The sequence below is a fragment of the Hylobates moloch genome, unplaced genomic scaffold, assembly GCF_009828535.3.
Source record: "Hylobates moloch isolate HMO894 unplaced genomic scaffold, HMol_V3 SCAFFOLD_9, whole genome shotgun sequence".
NCBI lineage: Eukaryota > Metazoa > Chordata > Mammalia > Primates > Hylobatidae > Hylobates > Hylobates moloch.
In genome coordinates, this window is record NW_026652284.1 from 113433656 (window position 1) to 113452270 (window position 18615).

At 44.6% G+C, this 18615-nt stretch overlaps 1 protein-coding gene across 1 annotated transcript in view; it reads left to right on the forward strand.

The window, feature by feature from the left end:
- The window catches only part of TG (thyroglobulin), a 272911-nt gene that overhangs the window by 211798 nt on the left and 42498 nt on the right, over positions 1–18615 (forward strand). The window lies entirely within an intron of this gene.

Here is an 18615-nt window from a genome sequence, read left to right on the forward strand (position 1 = left end):
TCTTCTTTCTCTAATTAAAAGGCAAATCGATGGGGCTGTGAATTTGCTCTTGTGCATCCCCGGAGCTTGCTGGGCCCACGAAGGCTGTGGCTGAGAGCTGCAGCTTCTCTGATTTCGGTTTCCCAATTTTTGCAGCTTCCTTCTGTTACTGCCGAATGGACCCCAGAGCAATGCTTTGAGATTAAAGGAGACTAAAGAGACACAATGACTTGGTGCAATGTGTGGGTCAAGGGAAAACAACTAGAAAGAACATTATGGGATGGCAGTTGTTTGAATGTATATTGTACAGTTGATAATACTGTTCCAGTCTTAAGTTTCTTGGACGTGGTAATAATAGTGTGGTTATGTGGGAGAATGTCTAGTTCTTAGGGGACACATGGTGACCAAGATGATGTCTTGTATCATGACGGCTATATCTTTCAAAGAGTTTGTTAAAAGAAAAGCTGCATCCCTATATCTACAGCCATCATATTGGCACAAAAGTTATTGTGGTTTCTGCCATAGAAGTAATGGCAAAAACCACAATCATTGTGGCCCCAACCTAATACGTCTACATCTATATATCAAGACACAGAAAGAGAATGAGGGAGACAGAAAGTGAATGGGACAAAATGTTAATACTTGGTGAGCCTAAGTGAAGGGGATGTAGGTGTGCATTGTTCTACTCTTGCAACTTTTTGGTGAGTTTGATGTTAAAATACATGTGTCTTTATGTTATATGTTACAAAATGTATGTTGTATATGTTATACGTTATGTAAATATTGCATATAAAATCTCCCTACTTATAGTGTGTGTCTCAAGCAGAGAAACTCAGGCACATGGGGCTGCAGAGCTTATTGATGAAAGAGGTAAAAGTTTCTGTTAATGCTGACCCCAAGATTGCCTGGGAATTGCCTGCTAGAGCTTGGAATGCCAGGTAACCACACTGGGATGGCCCTCAGAGCCCCTCACAGCCCCTCACACCTCACAGAGTGGACAGAGCATCAGAGACTTGAGTGATCTGCCCACAATCACACAGCTAGTCCCAAAGAAGAGTCAGGGCAGGAATCTACAGCTGGTGACCCAGGCCCCAGTCCAGTGAGGCCGACACAGCCACCCTGGGACAGTCATTTGAAAACCTCACTCGGTGTAGTTTGCAAAGATGAATCGAAACCCTCAGAGCTGCTTCTAAATTTAGCAGGCAGGCACTCTGCACTAGAGAGATGGTTCCTTAGACAACTTGTGAAAACACCCGCTCACGAAGAGCATGCTGGGAAGGTACAAAGGAACTATTGCAAAAGACTGAGTGGGCAGTTTGCTTTACAGGGAAGAGGGGATAGGCAGAAATATGCAGAAGTGGAGATTTTCCCCCAAATTCACACAGAGGAGTAAAAGAGCTTTGGACTGATAGTCAGAGGTATGAGTTTTGTGATAACTTTTTAATAGACATTTACCAAGCAAGAATCTAGAACAGACGAAGCTCTGAATTTATTCCTTGTCATTTCTTTAGTAAAACTTTACTGAGCAAGGCATATTCCACTAACTGGGATTTAGCTGTTAAAAAAAAACAAAAACAAAAAACAAACAAAAAAAAAAAAAAAAAAAAAAAACTGCAAAAGCCCTGCCCTTCCCTGTACTTAATTTAAAGGAGACTACAGAGACATGGCGACTTGGTGCAATGTGTGGGTCACGGGAAAAGAACTAGAAAGAACATTATGGGGTGGCGGTTATTTGAATATATACTACACATCAGATTCTGCTACTTCCCATAGGAAGAGTCCTGTGGGAAAGACTGAATATGTGACTATCAATTATGGTGACCCATCGAGGAAACTCAATGGGTTGATGGGACTGAGGGGCCCAGATGTGCTACTTTGCACAGGTGGCCAGTCGTGGGGTGGATGGGCTTTCTCTAGAGATATCATTAGGCTGGGAACTGTAGGAGGAAAGGAAGCCAGCCCTGGGACAAGCCAGGGCATGAGAGGTGTGCGCAGAAGGGACTGCTGGTTTCACACAAGCTTTAAAAGTTTTTGGGAAAGACAATCAGCCCTAAAGATATTCAAGTCAGAGGCAGAGGCAGACAAGAGAGAGGCCCATAGAGCGGGTTCCTGTTCCAGCGGTTCCGTTCATAGGAGAAGCTGCAGAAGAAGGAGAAAGGCAGGATGCAGAGCCCTAGAAGTCAGGGCTGCAGGCTCTTCTCTGTTTTTTTTCCAGTGGGTCATTGGGTAACTGGGAGACTGCTGCTAACCTCCCCCGACCCCCAGCCCAGGGTGTTTATGACCTCCCTTTCACCTCCTGGGGTAACCGAGGAAACTCAGTAGGTTTGAGAAAGTGTTCTTCATACTGGGTGCTGTGCTATCACAAAGCCTGGGCTGTGCCAGAGCAGGGGGATGGAATAGAGGTGTCAGCCCTGGGCCCAACCAGAGAGGGCAGGGCTGAAGCCTGATGCCACGCTAGACAGGTGATTCAGATCTTAGGCCTCTGTTTTCAGTAACCCCAAGTGGGGTCTCAGCCTCAGCACTTCGGACATTTTGGATCAGAGCATTCTCTGGTGTGTATGTGTGTGTGCGTGTGTGTGTGTGTGTGTGTATGTGTGTGGCAGAGTTGCAGGGCTGGCCTGTGCATCAGAGGATGTGCCACAGCATCTCTGGACTTGACCCCCTAGACGGCAGGAGCACCCCGCACCCCTCCAAGTCGTGACAACCAAAAATGTCCCAGAAATTGTCAAATGTGCCCTAGGGAGCAAAAATTGCTCCCAGTTGAGAACCACTGGATCCTACCCATCCCAAAATAAGACACGTGTGAAGGTTGTTCTTTCTTGGGTTGTAAAGTGCTGCCCTGAGGGCAGTTGGTTTTCCTGCTTTTGTGTGGACTCAGCTCTGCAGCACGTCTGCCTGTGCTCTCTGGTACACATCTCAGAAGCTGCTGTATAGCAAGGCCCCTTTGGGTGGCTGTGTCACCCATCCTTCCTCTCCACCATCATACACGTGACCCAAGGAGAGGAAATGGTTTGCGGTCTGTTCAGGAGTCTCTGGGAGTTAGGGCTTGGAAGCTACAGTATGGGCAGCCTGTGAGCTGCATCTTAAAGGAGGAGTAGTTTGCTGTCAAGAACTGGAGTGGGAGCATGTGAGCCACGAGCTGCCTAAGGACAGTAGAGGAAGAGCAGGAGGTGGACTTCTCACTGCAGAGGCCTAGCCAGGGAGGATTGTATTGTGAGTTCACTTCCATGTCTTCCCTGCTCCTCCACCACCCTAACAATTCCTCTCCCAACCATTTTCCATACTGTTCCTCAGTGGTTCACACACCTTTTTCTTCAAATCCATGAAGAAGTCTCGAGTCCAAGAATATTGTCATTTATTCAAGCATGCATTTCATGCTCCATACATTCATTCAGTTATTCATTCAACAAACTTTTGTTAGCACTCACTCTGTGCCAGACGCTATGCATGTAACTGTACTATGTGCCAGGCAAGACTAGGCCCTACCCTCAAGGAGTTCAAAGCCAAACACTCTTTATCCCTGTTTTCCAGGCCCAGAACAAAACAGTGTTCACTACGTATTTGCTGAATTACTCAATTTAGCCAACATCTATTGTAAATTTCGTATATGTATAACCTATATTCAGAGGACAGACGGGGAGAGAATTCTCAGGTAGTGCATGAATGTATCTCCATCCTCCCTGCCCTCAAGGAGTTTCTGATCTAGCAGAGGAGACAGACATGCATATCAAAACCCCAGGGTGTAAAGAAAGATGTCGGTAGGGAGGGGGCCAGGAGAGGAGACCAAGAAACCCTCTAGGGCTCCTGGTTTCACACAGGAACTTCATGGCACTGAGGCATGGCGGGACCACATTAGATTCCATCCCAGCAGCTTGGTCTTCTAGGTCCATGTACTGAGTCAGCACAAGAAGCAAAGACAAAAACACATAGCAGGTGATGCCCCCACCAAGGACTTCAAGTGTAAGCCTGGAGTCAGGCCAGGCTCTGCTGTACTGGCCGAATGACACTATCAGGAGGTCAGGCTTTAGGACTCACAAAGACACCCAGTACCATCTGTGTAGGAAGCAGCTGATTTCTAGAGGGCTTTGCAAATTAATTAGAATTAACTATTGGGGCCCAGACTAATGGCCATAGGCAAATAATAACAATGCCAGCCATGCATGGATTGAGAATCACTCAGTTAAGTACTAGGCTGTGGTCATCACCTTATTAAAGTGAAATGTTCCCCTATGTAAAAACTAGCTTTACATACTTAACGTTGTCAGGAGCCAGTTATTATATTTCTCCAGCATGGGTTGATGGGTTTCCCAGGGGCAGCAATAAAAAGCCACGTCTCCAGCTTCAGGTCTCAGAGGAGTTCCAGGTTCTAGGAGGTTAACAGCTCCTAAGGCAATTCAGCATCATGCGGCAGATATGATGTTGCAGCCCCATGCTGGGTCAGAGTCACAGCTCGGTCCAGTATGAGCAGATTTCCATTCCTACTTTATAGCTTGATTTGTTTTCCTCTTTTAACATAAATATTCGCAAGTTTGGAAGAAGGAAAAGGCAGTCTTGGAAACTAGAAAGCTTTCTATCAATGGAGAAAACCAAGTGTAAGCTAATTCATTTCAATACCACTTATTGAATGCAAGGCATGACACTTGGTGCTATAAAACTGTTGATGGGATTCCCATATCAAACCATATGACCTTCAAGATCACATACAAGATAGAAGTTCTCGAAAGTAAAGTTTTGCCCTCTCTATGGCTGGATGAGTGCTGGCCCACTCATACAATAATTTATTTAATAACAGTTTTTTGAACCCCTTCCATGTGTTAGGCATTGCTCTGGGCATGGAGTTAGAGAAATAAATGAGTAAAGTCAAAGAAGGGAACTGAGGGCATGGGGACAGTAAGAGGAACTCTCCCCTTAGACAGGTGACATTTGAAATGAGTCCAGAGTGACTCTGGCATGAAAATCGAGGAAAAAACACCAGGCAAAGGACATAACAGGTACAAAGGTTTGGGGCTGGAAATGCTTGTGTTCAAGGAGCAGACAGAAAGGAAAGGGAATGAATATTGGGGAAATGCAACTTGGCTCTTGCTTATGTTACGTATTTAGTCTTTCCACTCACTCTATGTATCTAGACTTCGCCTGAAGAAACTGGCACTCATAGGGCTTAACTTAGTTGCCTCCAGTCAGTCAGCTGATGAGTGACACCACTGGGCCTAGGCTCATGGGCTCTGGAAGTAGGAAATTTGCTGTCGCTATTTCACTGGCCTCCCATTGGGTCTTCCCATGTCCCACCTCTCCCTGCCAATGCTCCCTTCCCATCCTCTTTCAGTCCTGTGTTTCCAAATAAGACTCAGGCCCTGCTGCCATCCTCCTCAAGCAGCTGCCCCAAACTCAGGACCATCTTCATCCCTTTCCCACAGGATCCACTTCACCCCTTTCCTGGCATTCAAAGCTCATCAATCTGTTCTCCACCCTCCTTATCAGCCCCATGGCAATGTCAGCACTCGAGGCCTCCATGCCCCACTCACCATAGGAACTCCCCTGCCACTGTGCACTGTAGACAAGCCCCTCACCTCTTCCTCATGCACTTCACCACTGCCCTTTCTTTCCTGTGTGGATGCCTGTCCCCCTGCAAGGGCATGGGGCAGGTCCCTTCAGGCCCAACCCAGTGCTAACATCTAGGAAGATGTCCATGCATCTTCCTAGATGCCTCTCAACCAACAATGATTGCTTCCTCTCAGAAGGCCACTTGGTATTTTATTTGCATCCTAGGAATGGGACACACTGCATATTGGAGTAACGAGCAAGAGAGGATTCGAGGTACTTAGGAGTCGTGTGATCTTGTGGGACTCTCTGATTCTTTCTCTCAGCCCAGTGATGTTACTAATACTACTTTATCATGAGGGTCCATACATAATAATGTGTACAGCCCACCTGGTCTAGCGCAAGGCGCATAGGAGGGGACCACCAGATAGAGGTGCTTTTCTTTCCTTTCAAATTGGAGCCTGAGCTTGGGAAGGCAGGAGTATGTCTAACCATGACCATGGAGGCTAGCACAGAGGCTATCCCCAAAGATGTGATCCATAACTATCCCTCAGTAAAAGAATAAATGAAGGTTGTGCCTTTTGAATTAAAGTAAATAAATTGTGAATGGTGACTTTTCACCTCTGGGGAAGACAATAAGCTAACCATGAAAACCGTCTGGGGGGAGAGGAGACCCTATTGTTTCTCTGGAGATAAAAGTTTATGTTTCTGGAACATCTCCAAAGTTGGATCAGTGGTCCATCTGGATGAGCTGATTTCCCCAGCTGGAGTGGAACCTAAATGTATATGTCATCAGAATCTTCGGGAGGTCTTTTGGCACTAAAAATATTCTCAGGAAGAAGAAGAAGAAAAAAAAATAGCCGCTTTATGTCCACCACAACTGTCTGCTGCGAAGAGCTGCACAGATATGTTGATTCATTCAAGCTGTTCTCTTCTGTCATTGCTCAACCTAGACCCACTGCCTCCACATCGGGGGAGACCTTACTGTTCTCAGCCATACAAGGATTGATAAAGAGGTCAGCAGTGTTCCCAGAGGTTGGGAAGTTCTCTGAGCAGGACCCAATTTCAGTTGTCCGCAATGTTGCTTTCTTTGTTCACTTCCTGTAGCTGTACTCCTGTGTAAGCCTTCCTGCCTCTGGTGGATGGTCACACAGGCCCCACTCAAGAGAACACAGCTCCAACAGAAACGCAGAGGAGGAAACAGGCATCTCATTTCTAAGCAAAGAGGGATCTAGCCAGGAATGTTGAAACGTTGTATTTTATCTTCCCTTGGTGCCAATTTAGAGTCTATCTTCTGCAAAGGGCACAGAGATCCTTGTGAACTCTGTTTAAGGACACAGACAAAAGACAAAGTCTTCTCATTTATATGGTGTATGGTGTAGGGTGTACGGTGTTGGTGTTGGTGGTGTTGGGTGTTGTCAGGCCCCATGAAGGGAATTTTTTCAAGGGTGTCTCATAACACCAACCTTCCCTATCTTTTCTATTGGTCTGATTTTCAAAACCTGTAAGTTCCAAGAAGGCAGGAGTGTATCTGTTTGGCCAGTTATTGACGGCTAGCTTTGGCACTTTGCATGCCTGGGGCAACTAGCAAAGGTCCACTGGAAAGAAGGAGGAAAAGAAGGGAGGGAGGGCAGGAGAGACAGGGAGCAAGTTAAGAAAAAAATCTTTCCCTCCCCATAGATTGCAAACTTTCTTAAGGCCTTAATCATTTTTGATTCCCTGCAGCATTGGGCACATAGGAGGAGCTCACAGATGCCCATGGAATTATCCTGATAATCGACTAGCTTGCTGCAGCAGAGCAGGCTGTGGGCCCCGGGAAAGTGGAAACAACGGCTGGACATTGAGCGATAAGACCTTTGCGGCTAGCTTCCCCACATCACCAGAGCCAGGCCTCTTAAACACTCTGCCCTGGTATTTTCATCTCCTAAACAATAATGCCATTAAACCTTGCCCAACCACTTCTAAGTGTGCTTGAACAGCACAAAATGAGGGTAGGATCTGTAACAGCATTATTGTGACTTTTATTACAGTTTCCTCTAATGTTCTCATTCTATGATGCCTTAATACTTTCATGACATATACCTTTTTTCTAATGATAAGATTCTGTTATTGTTATCAGTTTGTGCTGATAACAATTTGCCAAAGCAAACTTGAAACTACCCTCAATGTAATTTAAAACAGTGTCATCCAGTTATAACCGATTAGATGGGTGTGAAATCATCTGTCAGCGCCTGCTTCGGTGCCCACTGAGCCACAACTAATTACACTTAGTCGCGTGGGGCAGCCATGGAGGGAGAGCGATGAGTAGGCAGGCCTAGTTGCTATAGAAATAGTTCTGGCCAAAACAACATTTCAATCCCAAAAGCCATTTTTAGGCTGGAAAATTTTATTTTTGTTTGAGTAGCAATAATAAATAATTACAACCTGCAAAGAGCGGTACAGATGTCAGTTATCATTATTTATTATTGGTAATACTTTATAACCTGTAAAGCACTATACAGTTGTCAGTTATCAAGTATTTTTTGAACCTGTTACTTAATTTTCACAAGAACTCTTTGAAATATCAATTGATTTTAACGACTGCTACTACTATTTATTGTAAACTTGAAACATGTATGCACTTTACGTGTTATCTCATCAATTCATCTTAACAAATGAATGAGGTAAATATTCTCATCCTTATTTTACATTAGGGGAAACTAAGGCACTGGGACTTTAAATAGTTTTCCTAAGAACACACAGCTGGTTAGAGGGGGTGTTGGACTTGAACCTGGGCTGATGGACCCCATGGCCTACGCTCTTGATGACACACCTTGAAACATATCACATGCCCATTTTACAGATGAGGAAATGGAGACCCAGAGAATGAAGCCAATTACCAAATTGTCAGTGCAAGAGTCAGTAAGATTTCTTCAACCCGAAAGCCAATAGTCTATTTTTTTCTGCATCTCTTTAAACTAATAATAATTATTTTATTTGAAGAGGATAATGTTGGAATTGTGTCATGAGGGTTCCAGAATCTAAACAGGCTCAGGGACTCATGTGTGCCCTTCTCATCCAGTGCCCTGCTGCCCCATCCAGGTTCTAGTGAAGCCACCTCCTCCTCAGATGGTCCCTCTGCACCCAGTGGTTCCCAGTTTTCCCCCAGCTCCCCTCTCTCTGCACGGAGCCACCTCAGTCACTCAGCCCAGGCCATGCCTGCTGTGGCACTGTTCTCTGAGAGGTGACCCTGATCTCTCTCAGGCACCTTCTATGCCATTCCCTCTCCTGGGCTCATGAGGCCATTCCCACCCACCAGCATCTCAGAACTTTCTGCATGCATTGTGTTTTCTAGGGCAGGCATGCTGAGTCCTTTCTGCTGGTCAAGGGCTGGCCCATGGCATTTACTGGAGGAAGGAGGGAGGAAGCAAAGAAAGGAGGGATGAAATGGAGAGAGAGGGGCAGTCTAGGGGTTACAGGAAGGAAAATAGAAAAAGACTTTGCCTCTGTCTAGGCAGTCCCCACTGCTCTAGCTCTTCTCCTGGGCCCTGAAACAAAACTGCAGAAAAAAATGACTAGAAAGAAGCAGTCAGGGTCTTTTACAAGTTATAATGATGAAATTATTTTTAAAAGGAAACATATGCCCATGTGTATGTATGAAGTGCTCATTGACAATGGAAGGGAGGCTCAGGAGCCTGCATTTTAAATTCTCTTTGAAATAAGAGGGCAGCCATTGCCTCGGCTATCACTCATGGTGTCACTTTTAAAGTGTGACACCTTTGCCTGGGAAATCAGAAATTTTCAAGTGCCAAGCATTTAAATGGCTTCTGACAGCCAGAAGGTGACAGAGGCAATTAGGCTTCATGTTTGTAACAGATGGAAAAAGGCATTTTGTCAAGTCTGCAAGACCTGTAGGAAAATATGACAGGTGCCTGCTCTGAAATAAAGAGACAAAGCCAAGGCTCAGGTCCTCTCCATTTCCCAGCAGAAGTGCCCAGGAGAGACCCCTTAGAGGGCTCTCCTACAGGGGCCTGGGAAGGCCTCCACACTGTGCCTCCACAGGCAAGGGGGACAGTTCTACAGCTAGACCACATGGACCGCAGTGTCTGTCAAAGATGTCTGCAGAAGGCAGGTTGAGTGCAGATTCTGTTTGGCACATAGAAGTTGGGTAGTGTCGTGGCTTTGGAGACAAATGGCCTGAATCCAGTTCGCCAGCAGTGGGTGATTTGGGGCAAAGTCATTTACCCTCTCTGAGCCTCACTCTTTAATAAAAGAGGCACAGTCGTGTCTCCCTGCTTCAGAGGTTCAGTGAGCACAAACTGAGAACAGCATGTAAAGTGCTTGGAGCTTGGAGCACACCAGCTCCGCATTACTTTTTGGTACCTTCCTTCTCTTTCCTCCATGTGTAGACACAGCTGGTGGGTGATTTAAGCTTGCAAGTATAAAAATATACCAAGGTATAATCTCTCTGTAGGACAGGTTAGCAGTCCATTGTAAAAACAAGTTTTTATATATCTATAGATTGTAAAATATCTATCTATAGAATGTAAGGCAGAACTCGTGGACCTTGCACTAGGCAAGTGTTTCTTAGACAAGACACCAAACCTCAGGCAGCAAAATAAAAAATAGATACATCGGATTTCATCACAATTTTAAAAATTCTGTGCTCCAAAAGGTGCCATGAAGAAAGTGAAAAGAAAATCCACATAATGGGAGAAAATATTTGCAAATTATGTATCTAATAAGGGACTTGTACCAAGAAAACATAAAGAACACTTACAACTCAATAACAAAAAAGACAGATAACTCAATCTGAAAATAAGCAAAGGATCTGAATAGACATTTCTCCAAAGAAGATGTACAAATGGGCCCATAAGCACAGCAAAAGATTCTTAACACTATTAGTCAGTCATCAGAGAAGTGCAAATTAAACCCATAATGAGATATTAACTCACACACACTAGGATGCCTATAATAATAACAATTTTTAAAAACCAGATGGTAAGTGTTACTGAAGATATGAAGAAGTAAAAGCATTCTTTTATTGCTGGTGGGAATATAAAATAATGCAGCCACTTTGACAAACAGTTTGGCAACTTCTCAGAAGGTTAAACACAAGAATTTTCATGTGACCTAGCAATTCCGCCCCTACCTGTACATTCAAGAGACATGAAAACATGCATCCATATGAGAACCTGTATGTGACTGTTCACAACAGCATTATTCATAACTGGCAAAAAGTAGAAACAACCCAAATATCTACCAGCCATTGAGTAGACAAGCAAAATATGATTTCTCTATACAATTAAGTATAACTTAGCAGTGAAAACATATACACTACTAATACCTGCTATAATATGGATGAAGTAAAAGAAGCCAGACACAGAAGGCTACATATTCTATGATTCTATTTATATGAAATGTCCAGAATAGGCAAATCTATAGAGACAGAAAGTAGATTAGTGATGGCCTGGGGCTGGGAGTGAGGGTGGAGAATGGGGAATGACTGCTAATGGGTACAGAATTTCTTTGTGGGATAATGAAAATGTTCTAAAATTAGATGTGGTGATGATAGCACAACTCCGTGACTATAACTAAAAACCATTGAATTAAGTGGGTGAATTCTGTGGTATGTGAATTATATCACAATAACACAATTTCCTAAAGTTAGCTATTGATACCAAGAATCATAATTTGAAATACTAGATAAATGTTTATCCTACAATAAAAATATTCCTCTTTAATACAGATGTTTATGTGGCACCTATTTAATGAGAAACTATTAAAATGCCAAGGAAACAACTCATTTAATATATTTTTATTATCTTTTTGATGAAAAAAACTATACCTTTTGACCCAGTAATACCTTTGCATAAAGAAATCATCATGGATATGTGAATAGATTTAGCTATAAAGATGTACATTGAAGTATTGTCTGTAACATCATATAACCTGAAACAATAATGGCCATCATTTATTAAATATTTACAATTTGTAATGCACCATAGTGTTACAGGAAAACTTTCTCATTTCTTTAGTACAACAATCCTATGGGGACGCTCTCAATATTGTTATGTTCCTTACAGATGAAGAAAGTCTCAAATCAAATAGCTGCAAATCAGAGCTGGGATTTGTATCCAAGTCTATCATATTTCATTGCCTGCAGGTGCCCCTAACCTGTCTCTAACATTCTCCCTAATAACCTAAAATCCTAAATGTAATTAGCATGCTGCCATTGAAAACAGTCTTGTAAATAAATAAGTAATGATACAGAATGATATTGACAATGGACTGTTAGGTGAAAAAGATAGGCTCAAAAACAATATGCTGTCTAGATTTCCTGAATATATGTGTACACACACACCCACACACACACACACACGGAAGAGACATACTGGAGGCTAATAACATTTAACAGTGGTTTTCTTTGGTTGGGAGGATTATGTGTAATTTTAATTTTCTATGTTTTGTTCACCTGTATTGTCTATTTGGGGACTGCTATTTTTGCTTTAAAAATTGCAAAGGGCATTCTGTTTCCCCTTTAAATAAGCTAAGGCCGCACTGATGGATGTAGAGCAGAATATGACAGCCTTTTTCTAGAGTACGAAAAGGATTGCATTTGTGCCGATCTGTGAAGACAGCAAGGGTTATTGCTGGACCTCTTCTCTCAGCCAGAACCACCTCCTTCCTCCCTTGGGGTGTGAGGGGTCTCATTTCTCTCCTACTTCTTATTGTCCCTGCAAAGGTTTTCTAAATGGACTTGGCCACGTCACTTGTCCACTGATGTGCTTACACGATAAGTTATAATCACTCTTTCCATTTTGACAAGGATCAGTCATATTTTAGTGTGGAATTCATCTTTTAAATGTAATTTAAATTTTTTCTAATTAAAAATTTAACATTAATTCATTGGAGACAAGTTAGAATATTCTAAAAAGTATAAAAAGCCAATAGAACTCCTCCATCATTCACTCACCTTGAATTGTTAAAAGGCTCTGTGGATTGATCAAGTCAGACTATTCAAATAAACCCTGTGGGGCCAGGCAGCAGGAGGTGCCCTGGGACTGGACTGGATGCCGGTGAATGTCACGTGACCTCCTCCAGCTGTTGAGACAGCATGGCATCATGGGAAATGAAAACCTGGGGCCAGAAAACCTGGGTCTTAACCTCTTTCACCTGCTACTAGCAGGATTTTAAACTTCTTAGACACTCTTTCTTGAGTGTACCCCAAATTCTTCTTGGAATGAAGTGGGCCGTACACAAAAGAATGATTAAGAAAGTAGTGGTCTCAGTAATATTGGTTCTTCCTACTTCCTAGGATGGTAGTGGGAGTTTAAAGGAGCCAATAGAGGGGAGAGCTCTGTCTTAAGCAGAATGCAGCACAGTTGTACGTGTGAATCAAAGCGACTTGGGGTAGACTCTCCCTTGTCTCACGAGGCCTTTTTAGTCTGCAGACACAACATGGTGTGTTTTTGAGTCCTATGACATTCCTGTGATGGAGGAGCCAGGCTCCCCTCCTGGAGTCTTGCTCTGTCGCCCAGGCTGGAGTGCAGTGGCGCGATCTCGGCTCACTGCAAGCTCTGCCTCCCGGGTTCACGCCATTCTCCTGCCTCAGCCTCTCCGAGTAGCTGGGACTATAGGCGCCCGCCACCACACCCGGCTAATTTTTTGTATTTTTAGTAGAGACGGGGTTTCACCGTGGTCTCGATCTCCTGACCTCGTGATCCGCCTGCCTCGGCCTCCCAAAGTGCTGGGATTACAAGCGTGAGCCACCGCGCCCGACCCCTCCTCTTCCTTTTGCTGTCCCAGCCACCCTTGCAAAAACCTTGCTGATGAGTCACCATCCACCAGCCACTCATGAGTGGAATGGAAAATAAGGGTCTGTGATGTACTTGCTGTTTTCTTGGGTAGGTAGCACAGTATGGGGGGAACGATGAAACCTTTATAATTCTAGCCCTGCTACTGATCAGTTCTATGACCTTGGAAAAATTACCTACCCACTCCAAGCCTCAGTCTCTCTATCTGTAAAATAAGGATTCTAATATAACACTTAGAGGGTTGTTTTGGAGATCATGAGAGAAAATGTGAATAAATGATGTGGCCCTTAGAAGGTGCCTTATAAATGTTTAATTCTTTTCTGCTTTCCTTTAAGTAAACACACACACACGCACTTTTTATACAAAAAAGAAGGAATAGCATTCACTAGGCCTTCTTCAAATCCTACATTTCAGATTGTCTCCTAGATCATGACTATACCAACAGGTAGTTTTGATGCCTTTTTTCCTGTGCCCTAAGACTGGGATTTCAAGATGAAACTTGTATTAATTACCATCCCTCTGATGGAAGTTTTGCCAAAACTGAAGTGTTACAAATTAGAGTAAAACTCAGGCTTTTGGGGATCAAGAAAAAAGATGATTTTAGTGTAGAAAACACGCAAGAGAATACAAATATAAACTTGGATGTTTAAAAAAATTCCATCTGTGCTTTAGCTTCCAGAGCTCTCTCCCTAAGCTGTCCCAGCTGCTCAATAGCATGCCACAATTCAGCTGGCCCACGACACCTTGGTGGCAACTTCCAGGTGTGGGTGAGTTCCCGGGAGAGGTTGGTGCGAGGGCGGAGACCTGGCACTCTGGGTCACACACTACCCCTTTATCCTTAGACCTTACCAGTCACCAATGGACTCCCTAACTCAGATGCTCCCCGCTCCAGTTCATCCCACAGTCAACTAGCCAAGCCACCATCCTGTCATTCATTCCAGTTCTCTTCTGTTCCACACATGGTGTTCCACACCTTGTGCTGGGCTCTGGGGATAAAGGAATAACTACCTCCCAACCCCTGCCATCAGAAGCTCACATTCAGGAGGTATTGATGCTCCATCCTTTACTGAGGGCCTGCTGAGCACTACCAACCATTTTCAGCACTGAGAATGCAAAGACAAAGGACCCAGTGACAGGAAATTCCCAAGCCCTTTCTGTAATACCCCATTTAAAAGCCTTTATGGATTCCTCATTGTCCATTGCCTGAAGGATACATGCTGTGTGTCCCAGGGTTGGTGCCTTCTAAATCACATCTCTCACTTAGTCTGGGATTTAATGACCTCTGAAGTTTACTTCTCACTACACTTCTATGGAAATTCTTCTCTTCATTTAGAAGTCACTGGTCCATCTGCCTGCCATTCATTCATTTGTTCACCCCCTCATTCATACAGTCATTTGCTCACACTTGCAATACATATTTTGAGTTCCAGGCCCTGTCCTGGGGCTGCCAGGTTACTTAGGACCCAGCTCCTGTCTATAACTCCTTTGGGTAATCAGCCTCTGACCCCACTGCCATCCCTGCCCACTCCCCCTCAGAATGGTCACCCACCCTGTTTCTCCCATTTATTTCCTCCCATAGAAACCCATTCAAGTCCTGATGATTCTCTGCAGCTTCCTCTGGGCCACCCTAGTGCCTAGAAATCCCTCCCTCCCCTGAATTCCCAAAGCACAAGAATTCTTGGCTCACTCCTGCTGATGATTGCACAGAGCTCATCTGGAGGTCACCAGTACATATGTCCTGCTGGATATAGTACACATTTTTAGAAAGCATCCACCTAACTGCGGCTTGAGACTTATGCTTCTTTGTGACTCACTTCGCCTGGAATAAAATAGAGTCAAAAGAAATACAAGGTTGATAACTCTCAGGTAATACTTGGCAGTTGATCTCAATAAGCCAGCATTCGATAAGCCAGCTAGAGATAGTTAAGTTTCTAGAGGTCCAGTGGTCTGGTCAAGGCTTAGAAGTCACACATCTGGTTTCTCCCAGGAGAAGCAGAGAGAAGCCCTGGGTTTGGAGTTGGAACACCTGGGTTCAGGTTCTGTGCAGCAGAGAATTTCTCCCTGAAAAGACAGTCCTTCCTACCTGATTTAACTTCATAGTGTTGTGGCAGGACATAAATCAAGAAAGTGAGCACAAAAGCACTTTGGCCCGTGTGTGGTGCCACAGGGAAGCAAGTTTGGCAGCCCCACAGCTGCTTTGCATGTAGAGGCACCTTCCCCCAAGTCAGACAGCGCAAGGGACTTGCTCCCTATCAGCCTAGGTTGTAATGAAGAGTTTCATCGAGTTACATTGTAGGCATTAAATCATGGATAATAACATTCCTAATGATGAATACAACCAACTTTGAGTGCAAATTACACATCAGGTATTTTACCTCCATTGTCTCCTTTAATCTGCACATCAGCTCTGTGAACACTGATCATAATATCTCCATTTTACAGATTAGGAACTGGAAGCTCAGAAAGACAAAGGAAATTGGCAAAATGGCCATGGGCAGAGCTGGAATTAAAACCCCAGTCTATCAGGAACAAGAGCTGTGAGCTTTCTACTTTGCTTTGGCCTCACCCCCCGCCCCCCAGGGACAGAAGGGAACTGTCTGCCACAAGCATGAGATGACACACTGGTTAGAACATGGAGCTCTGGCGCCTGCAGCCTCGGCTCAAATCCTGGCTCTGTCACCCCCCAGCTCTGAGACTCTAGGCAAGTGGTTTCAACTCTACCCTGGAGCCCCCTCTAAAGTTGAAAGAATACTGTTGTTACCCAACTCTGGGATTGCTCTGAGAGGTAGGTGAGCTTCTACACGTACAGCCCACATTCAATGCCAGGCACACAGGATGTGCTACTTAAATGTTTATCCTCGTCTTCATTGTTGTGTCTGTGCTGGGCACTGCTGCAAGGGCTTTGTAAGAATTAACTGCTCGATTCCACGCAGTGCCTGATGGGTAAGGAGCTCACTGAGCACCTGCTTACTGGGCTTCCCATCCTTCCCCTCTCCATGTGAGGTAGACACCACTGTAGATGAGGATTCACATTCCAGGGTGGGACTGAGAAGTGCGAAGGGTGCCAGGAGGGAGGCAGAGTCCATCCAGAGGACCCTCTGACGCACGGATGCCCCAGGGCAGAGCCACCAGACCTCCTGCTTGTCCGGGGACCTGCCCACCCTGCTCCTTGTTGCTTTGCTTCTTGGAGCTGCTCTGGGGAGGCTGCCTGAGGGATTCCTCCCGGGAAATGCTGCAGGGTCCATTTCAACAAAGGCAGCTTTGTGGGTGTGTTTGTGTGTATGTGTCTGAGTGTATGAGTCTATCTGTAGGTGTCTGGGTGTGTCTATGTGTATGTATCTTTGCATATGTGTCTATGACTGTGTGTGTGTGTGTCTTTGTGACTGTGTGTGTTTGTGTGTCTTTCTGCGCTTATGTGAGTGTGTATGTGTGTGGGTGTATATTTCTTTCTGTAGCTGGATGTTTCTGTGACTGTGTGTGTTTCTAAGTGTGGGTCTCCCTGTGTCCGTGAGTGTATGCCTGTGATTTTTATGTGACCGTGAGTGTCTGTGTGTGTAAGTGTGTATCTCTGTGTGAGTGTGTCTCTATCTATGACTGTGTGTCTCCATCTGTGGCCATGTCTGTGCATGTAAGTCTGTGTTTCCATCTGTGGCTGTGTGTCTGTGCGTGTAAGCGTATGTCTCCATCAGTGTCTGTGTGTGTCCTTAACCCACTTAGACAAACTCCGAGTCTCCTGGTGCTGCTTTAAAACAAAGCAAGGCTCCTATGCTGTGTGATCTCCAGCCAGTGGCTCACTGTGCTCTCCAGGATTTTTAAAAGAGAAAGAGAACCCTAACTCCCAGGATCCTCTGAGAAGTGGTACCAATAAACTCCTTGATTGCGTGAGTGTGTCTCCATCTGTGGTTGTGTGTGTGGATATGTGTGCTTGGCCAGGGGCAGGCCCTGACTCCGAAGCGACTACAGTGACTAACTGAGGTCAAGGCACCTCACCATGTTCGGAGGCCCCAGGAACAAAAAGCAGTGGTCAGCAATTGTGGTTTTAACCTGAACTATTTTTAAAGTTAAAAAAACAACAGCCAGCAGAAACTCCTCGCCATTGAATAGCTAGGTCAGATTTAGATAAAGCCGGAGCCCAGGGCTGTGGACCTTCAGGCATGACTGGGCGGACTGAGAAGACCTGATCCCTTTACATCCTGTGGGGTCCCGTGAATGTCACTGCACTAACTACAGTGCAGCCACAGCTCCCACTGTGCAGAGGACACACTTCTTCACCTACCTGGCCTCATGCATCTTTGCAGCAACCCTGTAAAGTATGGTTGATTGTTCTCATCACAGATGGTCACTTGCCCAAGCCCACTTCATCAGGGAGTGACACAGCTGGGGTTCAAACCGAGCCCTTCTGCCCCAATCCCATGCTCTCTGCACACCTCTGCACAGCAACTCCCCTCCTGCCCCCGAGTGCTTTGTCTCTAATCAAGTGCTTTAAAATGAAGGCTGAGTCGACCGTTGGCTTGGGTAAACACCAATTTTCCACGGTGAAAAAGGTTTCCTTCAGAAAGATCAATTTAAACAAAATACTTTAAGAGAAAGAAACATTCTCTAAGCCATCTTGGCAATATCAGTGTGACCCACGCCTTTAACCACTTCCTCACCATATCAGGATCCCTGGCTTTTTATAGCCGAAGGAAATATTGAAACCGTCAGAGGGGGCCCCATCCTGACATTCACATCTCCTCTCTGCTTGCCTGTGGGCCCTTCTGCAGTTTGCTATTCAGAACACGGAGTTTTGAGCTTGAATATTTTGAGTGTGTGTGTGTTTTCTTTTGTTTTCTTTTTTTAAATTTAAAGTACATCCAATGGTTTTCAAAAAAGCTGCCCTGCTCATTGTTGGAAAAATAAACCTGAGGGCCCAAGAGCTCAACAACAGGCTAAATCATATTGACCCTTGTTCCTTGGGTCATTGAATTCCAGGCCTTGGCCTGGCTGAGTAGTTTACTTTTATTGCTGCTGCTTATCAGAGGATCCTGGGGGTTAGGATTCTTCTCTCTCTTTTAGAAATGCTGGAGAGTAGAGTGAGCCACTGGCTGGAGATCACATAGCACAGGAGTCTTGCTTTGTTTTTTTTTTTTTTTTTTTATATATATATTTGTTATTAATTATATATTTATTATTATTATTATTATACTTTAAGTTTTAGGGTACATGTGCACAATGTGCAGGTTTGTTACATATGTATCCATGTGCCATGTTGGTGTGCTGCACCCATTAACTCGTCATTTAGCATTAGGTATATCTCCTAATG